This window comes from Zonotrichia albicollis, chromosome 4, assembly GCF_047830755.1.
Source record: "Zonotrichia albicollis isolate bZonAlb1 chromosome 4, bZonAlb1.hap1, whole genome shotgun sequence".
In the NCBI taxonomy this organism is placed as follows: Eukaryota; Metazoa; Chordata; class Aves; order Passeriformes; family Passerellidae; genus Zonotrichia; species Zonotrichia albicollis.
Window position 1 is genome coordinate 65,533,855 of NC_133822.1, and position 13,867 is coordinate 65,547,721.

Genomic DNA, 13,867 nt, shown 5'->3' on the forward strand with positions numbered 1-13,867 from the left:
AATGGGACATTCAAGTCAAAGAATCCCTTCTGTGTATTTTGAGTCACATAACTGTCAAACTTCTACATAAAGCACTTAAAGGCTGATTTTGCTAACCCCAAGCTGGACCCAGATTTTTACTAAGTGTCTATTTACAAAACAACACACTTGCTACTGCTGTAGTAGGAGAGCTTGTGCTATATTAGGAAAGTGGTTTTGCGCACTTTATCACTGTTATATGTATGAAGCTATTGCAGGCTTTAATTTTAGGTTTCCTGAAAAACTCAGAATTCTTTAACTTCAAAATGAAAACGCTGGAGAGAAAAATCACTCAACATATTTATTAACATGTATGTTTCAGTAGCTATTTTGGTTTCATCAATACCAGCCTTATACATATACTGCCCCTTATCCTGTGGTTAAGCTCTCTCTGTGGCTGGTTGCATGGAAAACCTCTTAAGTAAACGCTATCAACAAAATTTCTGATAGAAAATGGGAATAGAGTTGTCTCTAAATGCATGAAGATTGAGTATTTTTATTTAAACAAAAGCAAAACAAAACTGAGATATCCAAGGCGGTGTTTTAGGGGAGACAATGTTCACTGCCAAGTGGGTGCTGTGAGTAGAACCAGAGGACAGAAGGGAACAGGAACATTTACTGAGTGTGATTGTTTCCAGAAGATAATTTAGAAAAGGGGCTTTATGAGTCCAAACTAGCTCCTGACTCAGGAGTGCATGTGGAACAGGAGAAATCAACCTGCAAGTTTAAACTCAGCTGATTTGGGGTATCTTTTAAACAATTTGGCTGTATTTGCCTGCTTGTTATTGCAGTTAGCATTGCATTCAAGTGTGCACATATATGTGTCTCCTAATGTCTTGATAAGAGCAAGAAAGCAACTTTATTTTCAGAGTTTAAAAGGGTGTATTTTTTACTGCATGGTTATCAGTTGTGCTCACTGTGGTGTAAATGAAGGTGTGAGGAAAGAGGTGCATGCAATTCAGAAGCGCTCACACTATGGCATAAATGAAGGTGTGAGGAAAGAGGTGCATGCAGTTCAGAAGCACTCACAGTTGCTCTCACTCCAATGCAGAAGGGCAGAACTTGCTGAATGCATTTGGGCACCCAGTCACTGCTAAAATGGCACTGCCTCCACTCAGGGGGCCTCTAGGGCTTAAAGTCTGCGGTGATCACCTAAGAAAGGGACATGCTATTACAGAGAATAAGTTTGGGGTAGAGCCATGCCAAGTCAGTTATCATTCCAGAGTGGCTGTTTCCAGTTCACTCTAATCTCAGTGAAGAGGGAGTCTATCACTAATAGACTTCGTGGCAAAGAACTCCGTTTATGCATTAGATTTTGTATGGTTGTCAAAATAAGATTTAGGGTTAGAAAATGTCACATGAGCATTGCTTGATATTCTTAGAGGAGGGAAGTGAAGAAAACAATGAAGAGCTTTCAACCCCCTGGATTATATGAGAAAGGATACTGGGATGTTAGCTTTTCCACTGGGACATTATGATTCCTGAAGTGCTGGTAATTGTCAATAAACAGAAGACAAGAAAAAGGCTTATACTTTTCTCCTGTAAAAAAGGCCAAATAAGTTACATGAAAGGAGAAGATAATATTTCAGTTAAATTTGTAGAAGAAGAAAAATGCAAACTAACATTCAGGAACAAAAGTCCCTAGAATGGAATCTGATAATCAGAGCACCCACAATTCACCTGATGGACACACAGAAGGAAAGAGTTCAGTAAGGATCATTTTATATCTATCACACATCAGGTTTTCTAAACATCTGCAAGTGCTATTTCAGACTTCACAGATAAGTATTGCTTATCTGCTGTAATGTGGGTTGAATGAAAGGTGATTTCAGAGTAAAGAATAATTTCAAGGCAAACCACTAACATCAAGGCATCATTTCTGTGCAGTGGAAATTCTTGTAACCACAGATCTGCATTGCTCTTGTGGCACCTGTCACTTTAGCTCTCAGAGAACAGATTGGCATGAAGGGACAACTTGCGGATTGGCATATTAAAAGTTCTACATGGAGAGTCAAATCAGATCACCTAAAATAAGTATCTATCACTGGTCAGCTGACTATTTCCTTGTACTCCCCAGACTCTATTTCCATTGACTAGAGAGAGAGTTTGCTTGCTTTTCAGACAGAGAAACAAATGGTATCCAAGATTGCATTTCACGAATGCTCTGAGGAGCTGACAGAACAAGCAAAGTTCAAGAAGAACTTTCAGCAGCCAGTACTTGCTAAAAAAATCTTTCAGGCACTGACAAAGTGATTTGTGATGAATATCAGTAAAGTCCAAGGGCCAAAGTAACTGTAAAAGTGCAAACAAGCACATGCCTATGTAAATTAAATACAGCACAAAAAGCCTGGAGCTGGTGGTGAGTCTTTTAAAGAAACCGAAGCAGTTTGGTTTTAGTGACTTCAGCACAGCTGGGTCTGAGCCAGGCACAGCCTTTCCTTCTGGAAAGGTGCAGCAGCGTGACGGCAGTGCCACCGTAACACGATGCTGCTTCTCTGGACTCGGGTTTTGTGTTTCTGCCTGGCACCACAGCTCACAATGCAGGCACGTCCGTTCGGGACCTGAGGCTCCTCTGTGATTTATAAGCACACTCTGTGTTTCTGCCCGAAAGCGGGCATCAAAAAGCTAAAGTAAGCAAGTTCTGAGCAGCCAATTCAACCACAGCCAAGCTAGGAGAAGATTTTCCTGTGTGAGGAGGAGTGCATCTAATATACTGATGAATGCAGGGCAGGAGAATCCAGTATTCGCCTAATCATCCTATTATAGCCAAAAGCCCCAGAGTCAGAAAGCATGACAGAAAGGGTGACTTGCATTCATGTACTGAACTGTCCATCTGAATCAGAAAACTGCTTCTTAAGAGAACATACTCAATTTTCTGCTACTGAGATTTTGCTGCGTTGCTAAAGACATTTAAATATCCATTTAAACAAAGATAAAGCTTCATCTCCTCCTCTTGAAACCATCTGACTACTGAATAAAAGAGGAACATTTCCTCCTTTTTCCCCTGGGAGTGATATCTAGGCCAGGCCTCTCTTGGCATTGTAGAGGTTCCTCAGCATGAACATCAATTCCCCTCAGTTTCCACTGTGCAACCTTTTGACTGGATGAGTCACTGCACACATACATGCATCCAGGCTGCAAATGGCTCTCCTCACAAGTCCTGGGAGAGGGCAGCCTCTCTGTTTGTGACCCTGTGCAATATGGCACACAGCCTGCAGGTATTCCAGGTCTACTGATCAGATAGAGAAAGTTTCTTACTGCAAGAGAAGCAGGAGCTCCCAGATAGACACAGAGGAGTAGAGATTTTGCAAAAAAATATCTGTATTTAAAGTGCATATGCAATGAATTCTAAAGCTTCCCAGAAAGTGCAAGCAGAACTAGATATAGAATAGCTACCTGATATACAACATATTCCTTCTACTCTTGGGACAGATGATGGAGTATGGGTAGACAAACCCCAAACTAAATGGTTTTTACATGTAAACAAGCTATTCTTGTCACTAAAACAGATTTTCTGCTCTACTATTAGATAAGCTTGGAACAGGGAAAGACTAAACACCTTGCATTCTAGGAGGTTACTTGGAATATAGGCGTCTCCATACTGCTCTCCTGCCCTTGTGGTTCTAGCTTGAAGTGTCTGGTTTGCATTGCACAGACATTACTGTAGAATAAATTGTATGTATTTCCAGGTACAAGTCTTTCTTATCTGAATTCTCAGGCTAACAGCAGTCACTGTATCACCACTTGTTTCTCCCAACAGCATTTGAATATACAAAATACTGTCAAATTTCAGCTTAGCTTGATTTTGAGAAGTAGTAGCCACAGAACTAACATTCTTATAAGTTTTGAAATATGCTGTAGTTGGTGAGATTCAGGAAAAGCCCTCATCATATGCAAGTTTCTAAGAGAAAAAGAGTGTCTTTAAAACACAACAAACTCAGAGCATGCAGCCAAGCAGAAGGTAAATCCAAAGAAAATAAAACTTTGTTTGTTCTAATGGTAATGCCATTACTTATTCTGCAGGACAAAATGCCAGGCTGGCCAGCTGCTGACATGACACTGCTGAGGACAGACATGGCAGGAGTCTGCAAAAATTGTCTAGCAAGTTCAAGATCTTCCTGATGGGAGGAGTTGGATGTTTGATGTATTTGAATGTAGCAGTTCATATCAGTTACACCACAGTAAGTAATAAGTTTTTAATACAAAAAGCAGAGTCAAATGCAGCATTCCAGTTCCAGCCAAACTCCTATTTACTTTGAAAATTGAAAGAGATGACTTAGTTCTTGTGTGGTCTAATGCTATTTAAGTAGGATGTTGTGCCACTTTCTCACAAGCCAGAATGATCATTTGAACACAAAAGTAAAAATAATGGTCAGCTTATCTGCAGAAGCCAAAGAATTAAAAAAAAAAAAACAAAAACCAACAAAACAAAAAAAAAACCCCAAACAAAACAAACAGAGAAAAACAAGGAAGTGATTCAAAACCAGTTCAGGGAAGAATTTTTTTCCAAACAAAATGCTGGTACATTTTTATTTTAAGGACAATGAAAACACCTCACACTTATGCTTGATCCTTCTGATATTAACTCCAGCATTTGCCAGACTAGGACATAAATACAATATATGGGGAAATTTGCAGTTATGATGCATTTTTTTCAACGCGGTGCACAGAAAGGTGCTGACCCTTAGTAGGATCGTTACTTTCAGTGAGATTTCAGCAACATGTTTTCTTTGTAGCCTGGAATCCCAAAGCAGAGCTATTGAGGGACAGCAGATCCCAGTGCTGCCTGCTAATTAGGAGCCCTACAAATGTAGGTCACAAAAACAAAAGCAATGCTTTTCCGGGAGAAGACAAATGTGTGATTTGTGAATGAAAAGCCAGGAAGTTTTAAAAGTGAAACAGAAGTAAATTCAATCAGGCTCTTCTTACAAATGAAAGCAGTGAAAACTCTCAGCCTTTAGCATTGAAAAGTAGAGAAGATTTTATTAACCCTTTGGTCTTCGAGATAAACTGAAACTACAGCCAATTAACATTAAAAATATGTTTTCCAGTGCTTACTAAAGTGAGGAATTTGTTTTAGAAATATCAAACAATCACAGAGCCAACCATTATATAGAAGAAATAGGAAAATAGAGGTATAATAGTCTCTTGTTCCCCTCGTTGACATTAATCCACACTTTGCTAAGTACAGCTGTAGTCTGGCTCCCTTGTTCAGTACAAGACACACTTCAAACCTGTCACTGATTATTTAAGTTCTTCCAATTTGCTTTAATTGTGGAATATGTTTTAGGTTAGTTAAGCACTTTCACATGTGAAGATCCTTCCTTGGGAGAAAGGTGAGTGTTTGTTTTTAATCAAAATAATAATGTCTCCATTATGTGACTTCTGAAGATGCAATTATTCTCCCTTTTAGAGAGCTTGATAAGGTTTCTGATTATACAGCCTCAAAGATAATAAAAAGATTATAGAAGAGAGTTTACACCAGTATGGTTCTAATCCACACATGCTGAATAACTGCCCGTTATTAAAAATCTGACATTCTATCTTACCCCTTACTGAAGTCAATGTAAGGGTCTTTTCCCTTATGTAAATTATATGTAGACTGATTTACCAAGCCATGTCTTCCTTCCCAGCAAATAACATTTCTAATCATAATGAATGTCATTACTAAGTAGCACAGTAGGATGTTAGTTTGCTCTGCAATAACAATGCACTTGAATGGAATTTAGGGTACCTGTGTCAGAGATAACCCCTGCACTTGCTCTTTCTTTTTGCTGAGCAGAATTTTTTGTAAATGTCCATTCAGTACAATTTTTTCACCTTCTTAAACTCAATGAATTCTTGCTTTTTGCCATCTTAACAAAGTGGCCAAGAATTCTAAAAAGCTGTTACTCTTGTCTCTCTTTTCCACAAGCTCAGCTTTAAGAAGTTATTCTTCTGAATTCCTTTCCCTCATTAGTTTAATTGCAAAATTTAATTTTAAATAACAGTTATTAAAAGGCATTGATAGATCTGTCATAGAGACTACAGTAATCCCCCTCCCACTGTAGTTACTTTAACAGCTTAAAATATTCACAGTCAGAGTATAACCTATTTTATCAGCATATAAAAAGAAAAACTTGGCAACTTGATAGTTAAATAGATAAACTCACCATCTCTTCATCTTTTTTTTCCATTAAAACAGTGTTTCAAGAGCCAAATTATTTCATAGTCCTATCTAGAGCCCAGTATTTATGAGTTGCAACACAAGATAACTAGATTTTGTTGCGTGATACACCATAGCTTCTGATGTTAAGAAAACTTCCAAATGCCACAAATTAGTACCAAAATTCTGCCTAAGTCCAAAACGGTGATTTTCAAAACCCTTTGCTCAGTTGCTGCCAGCCCTGGGGGAAAATGCTGTGACTGAGTGACTATCTCCCAAGACCTAAGTGAGAACCATGGAACTGGGCTCTGTACAAAACGCAATAGAAGACACATAGGGTTTTTTAACTGACCCAAAATATTTCAGTATTTCATTAGATTAGAGCCCTCATCTTATGAAAAATACCTCATTTCCCTAAAAATGCTCAAGAACAATATTTCTACACAAATGGGGAGTATCTTGTCCATTCTCCCTATCAAATGGCCTGAGAAATTCTTATGGATTGTAGGGGGTCACATGTTTACTTCTCAGTAATTATGCATCTATAGAATACTCCCTGTTCCACACACAGAATTTGCTTTTATAAAGACCCTGTATTCTGCTAATAGGATATATATACACAATACTTTTCTTCATGTTTTAAGAGTCAAATGTATAATGTTTTCTTGAAGTTTAATTCCAGTCTGTAATATACAGATAAATTTTTGAGACACTGTTAAATCACAAACAGCCCTACAGACAGACACAGAAGAGGTGGCAAATTTCTTCCAAAGAAAGCAGCAAACAATTATCACATGTAGGTCAGGAGCACCATCAACAAAAAGAACTGGGGATATAAATAAAAGTCCACTGCATAAAACAGAAAGATGGAATCAAGCCAAAATTTTAATATTTCAGAGGTATTTACTGTAGCACAAAATATTTATACCTTAATCTGAAAATAAAAGTTATTTTACAAAGACTTGGGATATATAGAACAATTAGTTGCTTAATGAAATTAAACTTCACTATTTTTAGAAATTTAATTTTTAGTAGCGCATAATGCTATAGGTCTGTAGATAAATTAATGTGGTAAACAGCAAGGATTATTTTTGCCTTCTGACTTTAAAATGGGAACAAAATTATTTTCAAATATTAACAAAAAACAGGGAACTATATATCCTTAAGTTATATGAATGCTGTGCAAATAGAGACTTTAATGTAACAAGACTAATAAAGAACACACTTTCATTTCCAGAGGAACGTCTCAGGAAAACAAAAGAGAACAAAAAAAACTCTTCATAATATAGTGCAACACAGCAGAGCGCTAAGGAGGAAAAATAATTCTGGCTTGGAGTTTTGGGGCATTTTAATTGTGTAATGAGTCTTGAAATAAAGTAAGATGTTTCAAAGGAGCAACTAGTAGCAGAAATAATTTTGAAAGATTAAAGTACAGCAGTAGCATCTTTCACATTTTTCTCTCAAAATTTTCATCATTCATTCTAGCAAAAGCATTTCTCCTTAGAAGTTTGACCTTATTTTTCCTTTACCTTCTCTCCCTCACATTCTCATTTTTTCTCAGACCAGACCAAGGAAAATGTAATCCATTTTCTCTTCCAGATGCTCAGCCATCTCTCTCCTATCCTTTGCTTTGATCTGTTACTATCCTCTTCAATCATTGCCTAACCACAGAGCTGCTATTTCTTTTGAACTTCAAGTTGAAAGTAAACTGATGTACAGATTAGGCTTTGGTGAATCTCTTGCTTTGTTAGAGATTAATTTTGGATCTTCTGGCAGACTGAGTTTTTGGATTTTCCTCTTAGGTTTCAATCAGGGTGTGATCTCTTATGAGAGAACTCCGTAAAGTGTAAGCTTGTAACTGATCTCGACCTGGGTAAAAGATGAAAAGATATTTTTTCTTTAATACTGTATTTCAGAATGATTCAAATCTTCATTTCTATGTGAAGAAATATTTTAAATTCTGTATTATAATTCCATAAGCTAACATCCTCTGCATGAGGGAAAAGATCCCTATCGACATCTCTTAAATATTCCCATTGCCCTTAAAACATGAGCACCCTTCCCATTCTACTATTCAAAATCCCTCAAAAGGCTGAAGTTTTCAGAAATAAAGTATTTGTTTTCAGCCTCAACAGGAGACAAATTTGAATTACATCTGTCATTGAACTGTCAGAATTGTGGATAAAAAAGCTGCCGTAAAAATAATTTCTTTTCCATCTTTCCTTATTCTTCTCCCTCACTGACTCGTGCAGCATTTGGCCGTGCATAGGCATATAAGAGTTTGTTTCTTAATATCTCATTTGTCTCTTGTCTCATTCTATTGTCCCTTGGTTGCCAATTCAGGAAGTATCTCTTTCGAGAATTTCTTTAGCACAAATTACACATGACCTAATTAAAGTCCATTAGAAATTTGTGCTAATAATTGTTCCTGCCATCTAGATGTGCAAAATGATGGCAACCTCACCTTGTACACTGCACAGACATTTTCAATTATAATTGAAAATTGTACTTTTGTACAAATTTCAATTGTACAATTGAAAATATTACAACATGCTATGGTAGTAACCCAACCACCAACCTAACCACTTCTTAAACTTATAAAGAGATGATTCCATTAAACTGGGTAAGGATGTATTTCCTTGTATCTGCTAAAGATTGTATTGCTAAAACTTCTTTAATCAGATGCCCATATTGACATCTTCTCAAGAAGAGATTAGGAAACTGAAAGGATCAATCTTTAGGAGTTCTTACCATTGACCTAACCTTGTTCATGTTATTGATTACAATTTCTTTTCAAATATTTTTTCACCCAACTAAACTTATTTCACTTAAGATGCCATTTGTATTGAAATTATTATTGTGAGAGAGTCTATTTTCATAAGCTCTTCAAAGTCATCCCTTTTAATTCTACAACAGAAGGCCAAAGGAAAGCTCTTTGAGACATCTACTTCATTTGCTTTATCACTTTTTTTTTGCTTATCAAATGTTAAGGGAGCATTTTTATTAAAGTTTTTCCACACTCTAGCCACATGTAGAACAGTTCTTTTACCAGTAAACATTTACAGATATCTCATCACAGAAGTGGGAGGACCATTCTTAGGAATGTTGATCAGTGGGCTACCTTCACAGGATGGTGATCTGTTATGTCACATGTTTAGCTAATTCTACTCTTAACAAATAAATAAATGTCCCCAAATTAATGAATTCTTAAGCATGACTACATGTCTGCATGTCTAAACAATTATAACACTTTCTCCAGATAAAAAATTTCTCATGAGCAGCAGTTGTCCTATACAAAGAGTCCTTCAGGTCTTATACTGGTAAATAATTAAGAAATAAGGACTGTGTATCACTGATCAATTTGGTGGATATGTGCCTTTCATAACACAGCAGAATTATACTGTCATTTTATAGGTCAAGTATATATTATACTTTAACCTTCTGTGAAAAAGAAAAAAACAACAAAACAAACAACAAATCAAAAAGCATACACATGAATGGCTATGTTTGTCAAAGTCTGAAAAATTACTAGATTCTCCTGGGAAATTATGTCAGTTCCTACACAGTTATATGTCACCATTATACAGTAGACTTTTAGGTGAGAAATTAAAGGAGGATTCCTCTGCTGACAGGTAGTAGCCATTAAATCTCCAGGCAGGGAAACATAAGTGCTAAAATGTTCTATGAAGAGGCAACCAAATATCTCAGGTCAGAAAATGAGTCAATCTCAAAGTCTTCCAGCTAGCAAAGCAGCTTAGAAATTTTCTTTGTCACCTCATGTCCCTTCTCTGTAGCACATTTGGCTGTTTCCTCTCCCAAAGATTTCAAATAAATTGAAAGCATAGACAGAATTTACATCCAGACATTCAGTCCAAAAATTTCCTCCGCTCTTACCCCAGAGACCTTGAACTAGGCAGCTGTAGAAATCCTACTTGTAGGTTTGGACTGTCCTCTACTTAGAAACCCTGTTTTAGCTATCAAGTGTTCATATTCCTATGAAGCTTTTCCCGTTCCACCACTAAGTCTGCTTTTCCTGAAATGGTCTGTTTTGGCTTCAGTCTTTACCCTGGTATTTGACAATTGACTCCTTAATTACATCCGTTAGAATAGCTGGTGGATTTTTAACTTCTGAATTGCTATAGTATTGGATCTCATTAAGTCAAGGTGCAAGGTCAGTAAATGCCCTCCTTGATTTGATATCAAATGCAATTGAGTACATACATTTAAAATAAAATATAAGAGGTGTCTTATATGCCCACATAACTCTATGACCTTGGTGTAAGAAGCATGTTGCCAAACCCTGATAAAGGGGATGAGGACATGAACTACTAGGAGTCTCTCTGCAGACTCAAGGCAACTCCATATGGTACAGGTGTTATGATCCTGATTCCACAATGACTCAAATACTGAAAAATGACTGACTCTTAGAACCTGTGTGCTTTGGGATGGACTTTCCACTGCACTGGACCAATGTTAGGCTGATATGAGGACAAAGGAGTCTTTACTGTCATGGCACTAATATAAAGATGAAAAAATAAGAAGCACAAAAGAAAGGATTATGCAAATCTTAAACTGCCTCAGACACAGGAGAAGTGAGAGTATATTGCAAACCAGAGTCCTCATAGGCAGAAACAGAAAAAAGTCCCAATAAGTACTAAAACCAGCCAACCTAACTACCAAAGTTGTTCCTTAATATTAGCAAAAAATATACACAATTCCACTGTTCAAAATAAGTAATGCAGTAAATCTGTCTAGACTGTATCACAGTTTGGATCCCATGCCATTTTTCCTATACAGGAAGAGCAGCACTACAGGCCATGAAATAACTGTCACCAGAATAGGTCAGGAATGCACTCGGACAGATAATAGATAGGAAATGACAAGTTGCCCTCCCTGATTTTGCTGCAGTACACAGGACTTCAGGTAGATTACTTCCTCTTCATCCTTTCAGACGTGATCACATTGTGCTGGAATAACCCCAAAGAAATACAAGTCAGTACCATTTCTGATAAATCTTCTGAGCATAATTTGCTAGATTAGTTAATCAGAAAGTACTTTATAGCTTGTGATCATTTAGAACTAACATAACTCCTAATTAAAATACAGAAAACTAGAAAAGAATTGGAATGTTTTCAGGCATCTCAAGAGCGAAAGGAACTATTACTGAAATGCGTATCAAAATGATTAAATTTATTAGCTGTTTCACAAAAAAGGACCAATAATTTTGACTCAAAAAAAAAGGTAAAAAAAGAAAGTTGTGCATCCAGCTGAAGTAATTGAAAAAATCAGAATTCATTTCATGCTTAAGTGTCTAATGAAAATCTGAGAGATTAAACAGCCACTGCTGAATACCTTGATCCATCTCTTGACAGTCAGTGATTGGCGCACTTAGGTAGCCTAAATAAGTGCTAAGTTTCTGTATGAAGCCTGAGATGCCATGGTTAACATGACAGTCTTTCACATTTTGGTACATTCCATCCTGTAAAATGGTTCTTATCTCCTGCTACAGCAAATGCTTTAAACTGCCATTGAGATCAGTGAACCAAAGGCAGTCAATACACTTTGAGGTGTCCAGCATGTTTAGGATATAAAAGCTTGTAATACATATCTGTTACTATCAGCCTTTCTGTTTGAGGCTCACATGATTTCAGTGCAGTAGCAAGTCTCTCCCATCTCTTTTCCCAGATTTGCTTCTGGAGAATAACAATAAATCTTTAAGATTACTACAGACATTATATTCACTTGTAAAGAAACATAGATGGGGCCTGTTTTAAATTTGGCATTACTTCCAGACTTGACTCAGAGTTAGTACAAGAACCTTGCTTACAGGGATGACAGCAAATGATTCACTCAGTGCTGTTTTGTTGATCCAGCTGTAGGGCTGAATTAGACAACAGGCTTCTAGAAAGACAGAAAAATATGATTTAACAGCAGACACAGAGTGACATGCCTTGGATCTACCAGGATGACTCACATACTTGCAGTGAGAAGTAACCCTTGCTTTAGTCAGTTCACAAATTAGCAATGATTAATCATGCATAAAAAAGGCTGGAATGACTACAGCAAAATACATCCCAAATAAAACACAAGTCCTTCCAAAAATACTTGTGAGTTTTTAGCATATTCATGTTTGTTATGGTTCATTCAACCTACACCCTGCCACTGCTGTACTTGCTTGTCAGAAAATGTTACTACAATAAAGAATAGCAAAAAGTTAATTTCAAAGTAATATTTATAAGGTTTCAAGTATGTTTGACTTCAAATATAAATGTCAGATTTAGGTCTAGAAATTATTCAGAAAACTGTTTATTCTATTAACCAACCTTTTTCAATTATATTTTATGCTGCACATGTAGCATAAAATAAATAGCATTTTTGTATCTTCCCCTGGATCTTAATATATTCAGTAGATTAGAAATGTGTAAAAGTGTTCATCATAACATCTTGTTCTTCTTGGGAGCATCTATCAAAACAAAGAAAGATTCAACATTAGCAAATAGCAACATGTGTGAGCTCTCTATACCTGTGGCTGAAAGAACTACCCTGATGATTTCTGTAAGCAGAAAACAGATCAGAGGCCACGTCAGGATCAATCCATAGAGCTAAGAAGATTGGGAGAGGGGAGGTGAAAGTGGAGGAGGTGGAAATCATTGCATTTTTTAGAGAGAAACATGAGGAAACTGCAATCTATTCATAGCTGCAGGCAGATGGTTTCATGCCCAAGAAGAAAAAATCAGCTCTGTTTGTCAGGAAAGAAATAAACTGTGAAATATTCCCTCAGCTTAAGTAATAAGTGGGGTCAGGGTAGAAAAAATAATAGACTTATTTTACATTATTTTTTCCTTACAAAGAAGCCATGTCAATGGCTAGTGCAGGTATTCCTTGAGCTGCTACCCCAGCCCAGGGAGCAGCTGCTTCCCTCTCTGCCCAGGTTTCCTTCACACTCCTCGTGTCCCCAGTACAGCTCTCAGACTGCTGGAGCTCAGGTCCTGTCTAAGCCTAGAAGGTACTTAAAATTAATTTGTTCCTCTGTTTAAATGCACAAAGATCCTAAGGACTGGCTTATCACTTACTCAGAGATGCACTGGCTGAGGGTATAAATGTTCTGCACTCCAGTGGAAGCTGATAAAAGGCACAAGGCAGCTAAAGCAACCCTAACTTCTTAGAGAAGCCTGATCCATTAGACATGCTCAGGTCATGCACTGACTTCCACACAATAGCCTAACAGAATAGACTAACATTTACAATGTGAGAAATACACACTTTTGACTCTTTTTGGCCTGCGGTAGTTTTGAATTTGCTGATCCCATTTGAAGAAGGTGTTCTTACTGCAAGGCTGTGAATAGCTGAAGATGAAGACTAATCCCTATCCCTGGAGATACCAAAGGTGTGATGCTGAGCAGAGGGAAAGTGAGACTAAGGGCACTGGGGCAAGACTGATCCAAATGCAGATTTAGTCCAGGAAAGCTGGAGTGTCTTAATTTTTATTAGCATAAATTTTGATTCAAAGAGTGGGTTATATTACAGGACTCTGGGAGTCTGAAGATGGGGAACCAGCACTTTCTGAAAACTTTCCTCATTCACATTCTCTGAGAACTTGTAAATACCATGGCCACTGTTGATACCTGCAAGGTTTTTGACACTTCGTCTACTGACTGAGTGTTTTGTTATCTATCACAGCCTGTTCTATATCACATCCAGGTA

At 37.3% G+C, this 13,867-nt stretch overlaps 2 long non-coding RNA genes across 4 annotated transcripts in view; one reads left to right on the forward strand and one right to left on the reverse strand.

Moving 5' to 3' along the window:
• The window catches only part of LOC113458589 (uncharacterized), a 38,117-nt gene extending 31,220 nt beyond the window's left edge, over positions 1 to 6,897 (reverse strand). The window contains exon 1 of the long non-coding RNA XR_003378964.2: positions 6,171 to 6,897. This is a non-coding gene — a long non-coding RNA (uncharacterized LOC113458589). The remainder of the gene's footprint in view (positions 1 to 6,170) is intronic.
• LOC113458588 (uncharacterized) overlaps positions 1 to 13,867 on the forward strand; it is a 183,106-nt gene that overhangs the window by 9,094 nt on the left and 160,145 nt on the right. For 2 of the 3 annotated variants that reach the window (XR_012580113.1, XR_012580114.1), the window contains exon 3: positions 4,042 to 4,199. This is a non-coding gene — a long non-coding RNA (uncharacterized LOC113458588). Of the gene's footprint in view, positions 1 to 4,041; positions 5,355 to 13,867 lie in introns of all 3 variants that reach the window. The other variant, XR_012580112.1, reaches the window with a different exon arrangement.